A 14,112-nucleotide genomic window follows, 5' to 3' on the forward strand; every position below is an offset into this window, starting at 1 on the left:
GATCCTCACATCTGGAATACCGAGAGTAAGGCTCTCAACCTGCTCCTGCACAGCTGTGAGAGTCTCGGCCACATCGAGGTCACGAAGAATAACCCTCCCGGCAGCCTCTCCTGCTGGGGCAACGGCTGACACTCTCAAGAGAACTACTGGGTGAACAGGACCAACATCTGCATGTACACATGAGTTTGATTAAAGTCTTGATAGAATAAAGCACAAGGACATTATAAATAAAAATAGTAAACAGTGATATGGTCAAAGATTTTACCAATAGCACCCCACTGCTCGCCATCTGGCAGTACTAAATCTGGATCACCCTGGAAGTCCATACCAGCATATGGATACTCGGCATAAACCATCTCCTGACGATCAAACCACCTAAAGAAGGTATCAGAAAATGAAATCTGAGACTGGCTAGCATGCCTAGACATATTGTCAACCCATCTCTGCATACGTGGTTCAGTAGGAGAAGGTAATTCAAGTGCAATGTACTGCGGCTGCATCAGTGGTCTCTTCTCCAAGGAAAAGGCGGTCAAAATAGAACCGAATCCAAAGTTCTTCAACCTCCCGTCCTTTATCTTGGTCAACTGGTCTTTCATCACAAGAAGTACTGTGTCGCACCAGTTGAATACCTTCGGTTGGAGACATTCCAAGGCATGCTGCATATAGGATCTGTTGGCTACATGAAGAGACACACTACCGGCCATCCTACCAAAAGTAAATAGGATAGACCTAAGGGACCTGTCAGTGACATCACGGATGATGATATTGCCGTATTTACTCGGCTGAGATCCTTCCCTACAATACTGGCGGACATAATCTCTCACAGAGTCACCTCCTCAGGCCGAACCTGACAAAGAGGTGGGGGCACCCCGCCTTGACAAACCAGTCAAGAAGTAAAGGTCTACTGCAGTCAAGGGGATAGATTTTCCCCTAATCTGGAAAACTTGATTGATAGGATCCCATGCATCGAGCAAATACTGCAGTAGGTTGATCTGCTGTCTCATGCTAGACATGCGGAAGAACTTCAGCAAGCCACAGTTCCACAGCGCGTTCACTGTAACCGGATCATGTAGGCCAATCATGTCCTCTTCTTCATGTTCTCGTTCTCGCCATGTAAGGGTCATCTTGCTCCGAGATCTCTGAAAAAAAAACAAGAGAGGAGTTAGATATGATTTTGATGAGAAACAGGAAAAAAATTTCATCAAAAACTGTGCAACAAATTCCCTTTCTGCGCCCAACGCACCTGCAGCAGTGTTCCGCCTGCGTTGAATGTCAAACTTCCTTCATACTGGCCAACATTCAGCGCAGGTTTCGATGTACTCAGGGTGCGTTGATGGCAGAACGAACCCATCAAACCCCAGGGACTCAGAAAAGCAGGGAATGAAGCACATAATGCAAAAAGGAAACCATGAAATGAAAGAGCTCGGGTTTAGCCCCTACTTGGTCCAGACGACGCCGAGAATCGTCCACAGAATCTCCCGAAATCAACTGATGAAAAGCACCAACAAACCAAGTTCAAATGAAATGGTAAAATGAGAGGTAAAAAACACTTTTTGATTGCTTTTACGTAGTTCAAAGTAAAATATTAGCGTTTTAATCTCATTTTCAAGAAAATATTATTCATTTCTAACTAGTTTGATGAAGCAGTTGAAGATACAGTACTATCTTTGGAAAGACAAAGCTATTTATGGTAAAAATCGAAACAAGACCATCTAATCGAGCAGTTTTAGCACATAGTTCAAGCTCGTTAAAAAATAAACATAAGACATGAGCAAGTGAACTATTCCCCGGTAAATAACCACCGTGAATGAAGATTTCAGCCATTAAAGCCTTGGTCGTGTTTGCACCGTCACCTCCACTTTTCCATTGGCCGATCATTCACCTCCATTTGATTGTTTACCCATTTTGAGGAACAGCTGCGAAGAGTGATTTCACTAGCCATCCTTGTGACACTGTTGTGATTGGAAAATTGCAACCCTTACCTGGAATCAGCTGCTACCCATTTTATCACTCGTTCCTCAAAAGACGAGTCTTCTTTAAGCTCTTTTCAACTGACTCATAAAATATGAAAAGATTGCCGAGTTTTGGCCTTCCAACTCGTTAAAGCGACCGGAAGTGCTATCCCTCCTCTAGATTTTAATCTTTTTGGACCTGAGGGATTATTGCACAAAAAGATCGAGCACTTGTGTTGTTCGGCTCGTTAAAACTATCGAAAATTCATCCCTTCTGTATTGTTTTATACTTTTTCAGACTTAAGGGATTAGATGACGAAAAAGGAATTTTGGAGTTACCTTTACGTACCTTTTCAGACTCTCTAAAAACGAAAAGGACCGAGTTATCTTTGTCATTAAACTCGTTAAAAATATTAATAGCGACAAACTTGTCTTTAGACGAGAATGAGTTTCACTATCGCTAGGCTCGTTAAAACATAGCGATGGGTTTGCCTGAAGGGCAAATTATAGAACAAGCATATGTTATCCTCCTCAAGCTTGACAAAAATAAAGAGGTACTGGTCAGCAATGACTGGGGAAAAATTGGGAAGAAACTCAAAGAATCTTTATTGGTAGCAAGTCGCTCTTGAACATGACACTTCCACTCCGTGCCTAAGTCGGGTTGGGTTGTTTCATTCACCGGTCACATCGCCATGGTCACGCCATACCATCCACATTTCGGGTAAATGCTACCAATCCATCACATAAGTGTTGCCGACATGTTCAAGAGAAGTCATCCAGAGAAGTCACCCGTGTCCCATCCACTACCATACATTATACTTCATTCCTTCATGACCGCCATCCTGAACCATATATCATCAGATCGTTTTCACCTCCATCAAAATCATTTGCTCCGTTCCATGTCAGTGATGTGGGATTCATCAAGGCCCTCCTTTGACGGATCACTTCTTGTCGACATCAGCTCATTATCCAAGAAGTTGATCTAGGAACACCCCATTCAGTACTTTGAAGCTTGCATGCCTCAATGGCAAGTTTCTCACTTCCGGCGACAGGTATACATCAATGACCTTCGACCGAAAGATTTTGCGTGGTGTTCGACACCAAGTCCTTTATTCACACCACGCGAATTGTACTGCAGTACCTTGAGGGTCATCATCATTATCGGTGATTCCTCTCGCGCTTGTTAACAGTTTACATCATCGACTGGTAATCAAGCGATGTCTTTCCATGTTCGACTTCAAAACATTTCTCACATGGATCGACTTGTACTTCGAGTGAAGATCGGATGATATTGAAGACCCCGGATCTAGTTTCATCCATCCGGGCTGCAATATATATTCAGGAAAAATAAAAACATTGACATCTACATCATTGCAGCACAGATAATCATCCTACCAAAAGGATGATGACTTCATCAGAATCATCAGTCTACCATCAGATGATTGTCTGTCCTGTGTACATAAAAATGAATTTATAAAGCTGAGCATGGGAATGCCCGCCTCAGCTAGATCATGAAAACAGTATGAAGATAATGTATTGTATTGTATCTTATTACAGGTCTCCTCCCAGCATTGAAAGAACTTCGGATCCTCCTAATAAAGCATTTCACCCGATAAACGGCCTCATACTTTAGGGGGCAGCTGTTATAGACATTTTTGTGCCTTACAGCTCTAAGCATGAAATGTCCATAAACCAAGGGATCCTAAGTCCCTAAAAGTGTTGTTCCTACCCCTAGAGGAACAAGGTCAACCAATTACAGCTTCTCCCAGAAGTTCTCCACCAGAAACTGCTCAGAATCAGTCAAATCAGGATCATTTCAGCTGCTCCACTAGCTAGCTGCGTTGCATAGCACCCCAGTACACTAGATAGGTGCGTTGCAACACACCTAAATGCACTACCAGGGTACGCTAAGCGGGAAATGACAAATGGAAGTGTCATTCCGCGAGGTGGACAGACAATGGAAGCTTCCAGAATCTTCCCCAATGACACTTGCCTCACTGAGCTCAACCAAGGATGAGTAAGAGGCTCTCAGTCTCCAAGTGGAAGAAAGAACTGACAGAGAGAGGCCACTAGTCAAGTCATAAGCTGACTCATCCTCTTTGCATACATCTATATATGGATCCCTCATCCCAGAGATCCAGAGGCTGGAATTTTGTACTTTGCAGAGAATTGTTGTTGGTTTTGAGATAGAGATCAGTGCATTGGGTGATTTATGCTTTGTTGGAGGTGAAGAGGGGATTCCTTTGCTGGGGGGTTGATGCTGGATCAAGAATCATTGGTTGTAACTCCTCCTGGACCTTCTTGTTATATCAATAAAACTATTTGAGTTTCTCCTACATGCTTGTGTATCAATGATGTTTTGTTATATTTGCATGTTTAGTTTAAATCTGATCCTAAGCTATTTATGAATGTAAATCCATGTCTTTGTGTAGTTTTCCTCTTCTGTGATCTTGCAGGAACTTGGTGAAGCTGGGCAAGTAAGGGAGCAGGTAGCTGGAAGCTGTCAAAGAGGAGAGAGATTGGATCAAAGGACTAGCGCAAGACACAGGTTAGTTCATCCTATTCCTCTTCATTTACAGTTCATAAAGAAGAATACGAAAGTAGTTTTCCTTGTTTGTTTCTAGGGTACTGTCACACCTTAGTGGGATAGGGGCGTTCTGAGTAGACACTTTTCCCGTTAATAGGAAGGTTTTACTAAACAGGAATATTAAAACTCCTAGGACATGTATATGACATGCATTTTATATGCATGATGTGGGTAAGTGCGGTTTAGGTTGCATCATCAATCCTCAAGTTTGTTTTGGGTTTTGACTGACAGATTGTTTTCCATGAGTGTTGTTACATCTCCAGGCATCACAGGTGTTTGTCTCTCTCTCAACTGCACAAGTACAATGGCCTTCAGGAGAGCAGATTCAAAAGAAAATGTTGAGAGCCCAATGGGGTTTGCAACCAAGCAAGTGTCTATGAGCTCGCCTACCTATGAAGACATCAAGTTGTTCATAGACAAGTACATCAAGATAACATGGCAGCAACATTAGAGCAAGAAGCACCATCAACAACAGCAGAAGGCAACACACCTGCATGTAATGAATGCAAGAGGAAGGTTATTGACAAGACAGAGGTGGAACAAAGTTGTAAGCTCAAGCAGATCCAGTTGTGACGAAAGAAAATTTGGAGACTAAGGCTATGAGGTGATGGCACGACATGAATATCGTGTCAAGGTAGAGAATAGAACAAAGAAGTAGTTGCATGTCCTGAAGCAGCAACTCAAGGAAGAACAGGAGTTGCACAGACAAGAGAATGAGTTGCAACAAGAATAGGTACAACAGGGGGTGCAACATGCACAGACAGATGAAACTGTGACCGTACAAGTTATAGATCCATCCCAGTAGCTGGCACCGAGCAAACAAGGTGAGTAGTGTTATTGATTGCATGTAAACGAATGGAACAGCATGCATGTCATTATGTGCATGCATGCGATCCCACCCATTTGGTACACTCACTGAGGCAAAGACAAGAAGCAAGTCTGACTAGAGTTGTATGTGTATTTTGACAAGTTGATGCACACGGCTACCAACACATGCTTGGAGATCAGCGTTGACACTATACATCAAAATGTTTCCGATCCAATCACACCTAGGATTACCATGTGCATGCTATCAAACAAGTTGGACAGAGGAGCCATATCAGTGCACCCAGATGCAACCAAGGCAAGGGTTCGCTTCAGCAAGATGTCACCATTGAGCGCACAGACACCATCACAGATGACCAAGCTTGGCATCAACTCACCACCTCCGACCATCACAAGGATGTCAAAGAGTTTGTCACACCACAGCAGTCTGAGTGTCAGTGATGTCTTGCATGACTTTCTCAAGCCATTTTGTCTCACATGGGCGGATGTGCATTGTAATGTAATGTCTTGTCAAGTGGAAGTTCAAGTGTTGATAGTTGAATGTAACATTCATAGAGTAGTTGAAGAGTCATGAGGGTTGGTGAACAATCACAAAGGGGAATGTCAAGGGTCACCCCACCCTTTGCTATAAATAGTCCTTCATAACTCATTGTAAAGGCTTTTGGTCAGCCAATCTTCTGATAGGAGTATCTTAGAAAAAGCTTGGAGAGTATTGTAACGAGCCTTGGCTTCTCCACTACGTAGAGCTAGTATATCCCTTTGGACGAGCAGACAGTTGTGGATGTAACTTTCTGATGTCAAAACTAGTGGTTGGACATGCATGTATTGTATGACTGGAACTTACACTTCTTAATATAACAAAGCCAACATGTTTCATGCATATGTTGTATTGTATTTCAGCTATCTATTTACTCTCAATGATATATGTACCTATTTTCTTACGCATGCATGCATGGCTAGTTTCTGTATATGTATGTATGAATCTTTCTGAAATGTGTTGTTGGTTTAACCATCACTTTGGATTGCTAGCTAACTTGCTTTCTAGGTTGTGATGCATCTTTGCTCGTGTGTTCCCTTCTTAACTCCATGCTATCACATGTTTCCAAGGGTTGCACTCACCTCACCCTCCATGTGTTAGAACCTCTCCTGCACCTTCCTTGACTTATTTCATATCTCACACCCTTGCTACCAGCGGGGACATCTTACTTGCCTCTATGTGAAACCGTGGTCAAGGCATTACTGTATGACCCGCTTCTGGAACTCCTACACCAAACGGTTTGAGGTCTATGTTGAAAATAGAAACAAGAAATGCTAAAAGTAGAAGTGATAAAAATAACACTACTATAAATAGAAGTTTGGGTATCAATGTTGGATTGAGCAACAGGGAATGAAAAATGGGAGTGCTAAAAATAGAATTGCTATTTTTAACAGTTCAGGATGGATTCCTATTTTAATCAGTCCCTGGACTAAAAATAGGAAGTAAAATTCGAATTTGAACTTAACAGTTGTTTGAAAATAAATTAATTAATTCACCATGAGTTAATTAGTTGTGAAAAGCCAAACATGAAGTCTATATAAGGACATGCAACAATTTCTCTATTAATTGAGGAATTTATCCATTAGTTAAAGAGATAAGGATGAGTTCTAAGTTGAGTAGTAATTAGTTGGATCAATTAACTGAGTTAAGTCTAGCTATATTTGATTTAAACAGCTTGTTTAAATTAAGTAAGTTCAGTTAGTTAATGCATTCTAGCATATAAATGTTGTACTTCAGATAACTAAAGATTCTCTCATGAATAACTCATGCATGTGAATTCAATCAGACACCCATTTGAGATCAAAGAAGGGACAATGTACTATCAGTTGGATGAAATTTTTCCTATAAAGGAAGCTCATCAATGGATGAGGATTTATCTCCTTCAGGACTGCGTAGTTGGATCAGAGGTTAGTGAGTGTGTGAAGAGGCCAAATTTACAAAAGTGGCTGCAGTGGACGCCAATCAAAATTGCGCGAAGAAATAGGGGGCTTGGAGGGTAGACCAGAGGTTAGATAGAGGCCTTTGACTATCTATGAGCAGCGGAGGTATTGTAAAGAGAGTAGGATAGCTTTTGAGTTGATTCTTTTTGTAATACTAGTTATATTTCCACTCATATGATAATACAGAGTTGGGGTTTTAGGCTGAGGCTTTCCCTGGATAAATTATTTTGTGTTATGTGTGATCGATTCCTTCTTATTAGTTATATGTGTTCTTATTGATGTTGCTCATGTTAGATTAAGCTTCAGCTAAATCGGTTGTAGAAGTAGATCAAGTATTTTTCTTTAGTATATTGCATTATCAGGTGATCCTCAGGTGAGAATTTCTACATGGTAGCGGAGCAAAGGTGATCAAAGGAGAGAACAGTATAAAGAGAGGACATTTCAAAGTTTTGAGTTTTGAGCCGAGAGTTTGTAGGGAAGATTTGGAAAATTTTATACAAAATTTTTAGAAAAAAATAGTATATTTGGATTCCTTATGGAAAAAGACCCAAATTCAAAAAAAAATTGGTTGAATCAGAGTTCGAATGAGGTAGATATCGCTAATTTAAAAGCAGCTCTTTCTAGAAAATTTCGTGACAACGAGAAAGTGGAAACAGATTGGTGTGCTAACCAAGAACTTGTATGCACTTGAGGTACAAGATGCATGCAAAGCCTTGAGGAGCAAGGAAAAGGTTAGATATTTGGTGGTTGAGAGGGAGAGTAAATTACCTCTCAACATGCAACGCCAGAAGAAGTCTTAGACAATTGTGGAGGAGCCACAATTGGTGAAGCAACTTCAGGAGGTTGTGGAGTAGCCATAACTAGAGAAGTCGAGAGGAGACCGAGTGGAGGCATCCACTCATGCAGATACCTCTAATAGGGGGAATGTTCGAGCTAGGTGGGCAAAGGGATCACATGCAGCCATACCTCCAGGTAGGATGTGGGGCGATGTGGAGTGATTGCCCCAAGGAGGGGTAGGATCCTTGAGGTACCCAACCTCTTTGATTTGACTTTGCTACAAGAGCCCCAATGAGGAGTAGCAAAGACTAGCTGATTAGGTAGAGACAGATGTGGATGGAGTGGTAGGTAGAGCTACAGTGCAGGAGTCCCAAGACTGTGTAGAGCTAGCAAGCTGCAACAATGTGAGAGGCATAGGAGCGTTGCACCAGTGTAGGATGGCACAGAGAAGTGTGCAATGGTACGAGATGCATGGAGTGTTGTAGCAGATCAGAGGTCAAAGAGGGAGTACTTGTCAGTAGCAGGTAGAGCTTCAGCATCAGAGTATGTTTCTAGCCCAACAGAGAGAACAGTTGGGAGTTTTTTTTTTGTTCTGAGAGTTGCTGAAGCAACCACACTTGGTAGGAGTGTTGCATGCAGAACATTTCATAGGTACAAGATCGGGTTTGAGTTGAAGCCTTTCTTGTTGAGAGGGAGTGTTGAAAATAGCAACAATAAATGCTAAAAATATAATTGCTAAAAATATCACTACTATAAATAGAAGTTTGGATATCAGTGTTGTATTAAGCAACAATGAATGAAAAATGGAAGTGCTAAAAATAGAATTGATATTTTTAGTAGTTCAGGATGGATTCCTATTTTAGTCAGTCCCTGAACTAAAAATAGGAAGTAAAATTCAAATTTGAACTTAACAGCTGTTTGAAAATAAATTAATTAATTCACCATGAGTTAATTAGTTGTGAAAAATCAAACATGAAGTCTATGTGAGGACATGCAACAGTTTCTCTATTAATTGAGGAATTTATCCATCAGTTAAAGAGATAAGGATGAGTTCTAATTTGAGTAGTAATTAGTTGGCTCAATTAACTGAGTCAAGTCCAGCTATATTTGATTTAAACAGTTTGTTTAAATTAAGTAAGTTCAGTTAGTTAATGCATTCTAGCATATAACTGTTGTACTTCAGATAACTAAAGATTCTCTCATGAATAACTCATGCATGTGAGTTTAGTCAGAGACCCAGTTGAGATCAAAGAAGGGACAGTGTACTATCAGTTGGATGAAATTTTTCCTATAAAGGAAGCTCATCCATGGATGAGGATTTCTCTCCTTCAGGACTGCATAGTTGGATCAGAGGTTAGTGAGTGTGTGAAGAGGCCAATTCACCCAAGTGGCTGCACTGGACCCCAATCAAAATTTCGCAAAGAAATTGGAGGCTTGGAGGGTAGACCAGAGGTTAGATAGAGGCCTTTGACTATCTATGAGCAGCATAGGTATTGCAAAGAGACCAAGATAGCTTTTGAGCTGATCCTTTTTGTAATACTGGTTATATTTCCACTTGTATGATAATACAGAGTTGGGGTTTTAGGCTAAGGCTTTCCCCATTTAAATTCTTCTGTGTTATGTGTGATTGATTCCTTCTTATTAGTTATATGTGTTCTTATTGATGTTGCTCATGTTCGATTAAGCTTCTGCTAAATTGGTTGTAGAAGTAGATCAAGTATTTTGCTTTAGTATATTGCATTATCAGGTGATCTACATGTGGGAATTTCTACAGTCTAATTGAGACTTCTTACTGGGGAGATTCCATGACAAGTTCACGGGTCCAGCACTGTCAACATAACCTCAAAAAAATCCTATTTACTAGGTGTCATGGGAATTGGTTATGTATTGTTGGTTATCATGCAAAGATTAAGGATTTCGAACTTTAGGCCCTTATGTTGGTTATCAAGCAAAGAGGTGGAAATTAGGGAAGTTGCTTCTTTGTCATATAATAACTGAGGTCTTGGGATCTCGTGGTTGTGTGCCTCCATACACAAGAAGTTTGGTGTTCGGAACACCCCCTTGCCGCCGCCGTACAAACCTTGTTTTATGATCACCCACCCATTTTATGTTTCCTTTGGTCATTGTGACTAGTAGAGTGGAATGGTTTTCATACATACATACATACATAAAATTTGGTATTGGTCATTTCCCCCATAACCCCCAAACCTTGTTTTACGATCACCCCTCCATTTTATGTTTCCTTTGGTCATTGGGACCAGCATAGCGGAACGGTTTACATGCATAAGGGAAGTAGTGGGCCCAATATGGAAATTCTTACTTGCTCAATACATACATACATACATACATACAGAGATACATAGATACACACACACACACACACACACACACATATATATATATATATATATGGTTGTTGGACTTTGGCCTGTAGGCATTTGCATTAGCACAACACCCTTGCAATGGAGTGTTGATCCAATGGTAGAACGCATCCCAGTGTTACCACCAAGCCACGAAACCACCAGAGCCTTTGAAATATTGAGCAAGTAAGCAGAGAGGGTCGGTATCAATGGGTTGATAAACATATGCATGAAGGGAAGTAGTGGGCCCAATATGGAGCCCGTCATTGGTCCATCAATCCACTAGGTTTAATGAAAAGTTAAGGGATGGATGAGTATGACATGGGTCTCGTGGACACATTTATTCCCTCGAGCCTTCAGACTTGAAGCTTGTAGAGGAGAGTAGCAGAGAATAGGTCTAGAAAAACCTAGACTGGTATGTCATGTGTTGGGGAGGACCCCACCAAGCTCACGGGCCTTCAGGCTATTAACTATAGAAACAAATAGGCAAGGCAGAGGTTGAAGGACCCAGGTTTGACATGAGATGGACTTATTTTTCTAACACTAACCATCATCCTTCATCCTTTGACCTTTTCATATAATAAGAAAATGTATAATGTGCTAAGTGATTGATTTTCTATGGTGGGGGGAACCTACGAGCCCACATGGTGATGGCGTGGCAGTGCCATGTGGGTGAGGTGGGTGCCACATGGTGTCATAGTGAGGACATAGCCCCTTTTAGTGGCCCAAACTTTAAATGAGCATAACTCTAAAATTTGGATCCAATGAGGTAAAATTTAGATAATCGAAAAGCCCTCAAAGAGATGAATTCAATCATGGTATTTGTTTTAAGATATGAAGACTTTGAGGAATGAGATTGTTGTAACCCCATCTTCATAACATATTGTGGAGATTGGGTCAAATGAGTAATTCCTATCATAGCTCGATATGGAACAAGGGGGTAGCATGTATTTACAAAGTGGTTTTAAAGTTAAGGTTCAATAGTGGACCTAAAAGGGTTCACACACATAAGATAGCAATAAAAAGGATGAGTAAATTTTATTATTGTGTGAATGCTAATTTAAACCAATAGATAATATGGTTTCTAACTTTTATGGAGTGCTTATATGTCTCCTTTTTTTCCTATAATATGTAATTGACATGTGTTGTGGTTGTGCAAACAACTTTACATTAGGATGCTTGGTACTAACATGCCAAGGTTGTCATTAATATGTTTATACTTGATTTAGTTGATAGTTAAGTGCGTATGATAACACATAAGAATACGACCTACAACAAAAAATAAAGGAATGAGATGTATAATGGTATAGTATAGCATGGATAGAAACCATCTCAATGAGGAAGAAGACTTAGTTGGAAAGAAGTTATATGGAAATTCCCTCGAATTGGAAGGATACTTTTAGTAGCATGGGATTTGAACTAGGGAGTTGCAAGGCTGACACAGGAAATATTTCGAGAGATTAAGAGAGGCAAGAAGAGGTGAATGAAATGATATTGTAGATCCTATCACATATCCAAAATCAAAAGCAACATGATCCTAGTGTCAACTATCTAGACAGGCATAAATCCAAGAAAATTCCATTTGAAATATAGACAGATAGATTGGAAACCAATAGGGAAGGAAGTAGCATGTCAAAGAAGAGACAGAGGAAAAAAAGTGAAAACATAGTGAGAGGAGAAATTACACTCAACACTTTGTAAAGAGAAACAAATAGCCATGTCCAATTATCCATTACTACAACTAGGAAAAAAAGACACCACCAGCAAAGGAGGGGTAATAAAAAAACGATACCAGAAGAATTCAAGAAAGAAAACCCTCCCTACATTTGATGGAGAGATTAAGAAGAGTAAAGAGGTGCAAACATGGTTGTTGGGCCTAAAGAAGTACTTTATATTCCTTCAATTTTCTGAGAATATGAAGAGTAGGGTGGATATTTTTAACTTAAAAGGAAAATATGATATATGGTGGGAAGATCTTGGAAATTTTAAAGGCATCAGAGAAAAGGAACCGACTTGGATAAGATTTGAAAATTATTTCATGGAAAAGTAATTATCTACAAGGCAATATGACAAACAAATCAAAGAATTTTGTTAGAATTTTGTCGGTTACCATAGGCAAACCAAGGCATAATTGAATTTGATGAACCTAGATCATTGGAGGACATCATTAAGAAGGTGTTGACAGTGTTGGACACACCAACATTCAAGGGGATCTCCCTGGTAAAAATTCCCAACTAAACCTCAGACCGTTTGGAGTAGGAGTCCCATCAGTGGGTGGTAATATATTGCCATGACCACAATAGCACACAATGACAAGTATGATGACTTTGGTCAGAAGAAAGTGTGTGAAATTGTAACAATTCAAGTGAGATGCATGGGGCTTCTAACACATGGGGGGAAGGAATTGTGTCCCTTAGAAGCCTGTAATAGTACGTAGCCTAAAAGGAACACGTGAATGGAAGGACATCGCAAGATAAAATGTGGAATAGTCTACAAAACAAAGTGACGGGTTAATCCAACAACACACATTCAACTAGATTCATACAATTTCATACAAACTAGTTCATAAGCAAATGCGTAAGTTAAACAACATAGATTGTTAAAGAAACTAGAATAGTCCAAAGACAATAACAACATATGCATGAAAACGTGTTGGCTCGGTTATTATTATTATAAGTGAAAGTTCCATCCATACATTCACCAATGACATCCATTTGGCCCAATGTTGGAACATTACAGTCAAGAACACCTGCTCCTCCAAAGAAGTATACTTGCTCTATGTTGTGGACAAGCCAAGGCTCGTCACAATACTCCCAAGCCTTCTATTGGGTAGCAGAAGCCCCACACAATAGTCATGGGGCAAAAAGCCCGAAATTTTGGGTAAAGATGGGTTAAAGACTCTGTGGGATGTGCAGAGTGCGATAGATAATAAGTTGAGTCAAAGGGTAGTCCACCCAAAAATAATTTAAAGAAATATAAGTTGAGTTGGCCCGCCCATAGATCGCGGTCCATGGAAAGGTATAAATAGAGTAGGGCTCTATGGGTAGAGGCAACTAGTTTTTTTCTATGATCTTGGATCAGAAATGTAATGGGTTTTTGAGAAGGAAAGTTTTGAAGCGTTTGTAAGTCAAAGTCAAGGGTTTGGGTACTGGATAGAGGCTCTGCAGCTGTGTGCATAGAGGCCTGGAAGAGTCTGCAGCTGTGTGTGCGGACCCTTGCAGCTGAGTGTGCAGGACAGATCTGGATGTATTGGTGAAGAAGTTGAATAAAGATAAGTTGTTCTGAAATTCTTTGTTAAATCTAAATTATCACGGATCTGGCTTTTGTATGTTTACTGTAACTGTTTGATCTATGCACATATGCTTATAAATACATGAATCTGTGTCTATTCTAAGTGCATGAACTGGTTAACTTTGATAAATGTTTGCTTAAAGACCACAATAAGTAGATTGAATACATACAGAGCGCAATAATAAGTAGTAAGGATTGTTCTAGGTTCAGATCTGTGCAAAACAGAGCAGCACGAAGCTACAGAACAGTGCGTGAAACCTCCAGACCACAACTAGACATCCCAAGGGTGCAGAAACCTAGTTCCAGCACCCTCCCCTACTACCTCGGGTGAGACCTCAATCCG

The sequence above is a fragment of the Pinus tabuliformis genome, chromosome 9, assembly GCF_031772625.1.
Source record: "Pinus tabuliformis cultivar Carrire ecotype Pingquan chromosome 9, CPIR1, whole genome shotgun sequence".
NCBI lineage: Eukaryota > Viridiplantae > Streptophyta > Pinopsida > Pinales > Pinaceae > Pinus > Pinus tabuliformis.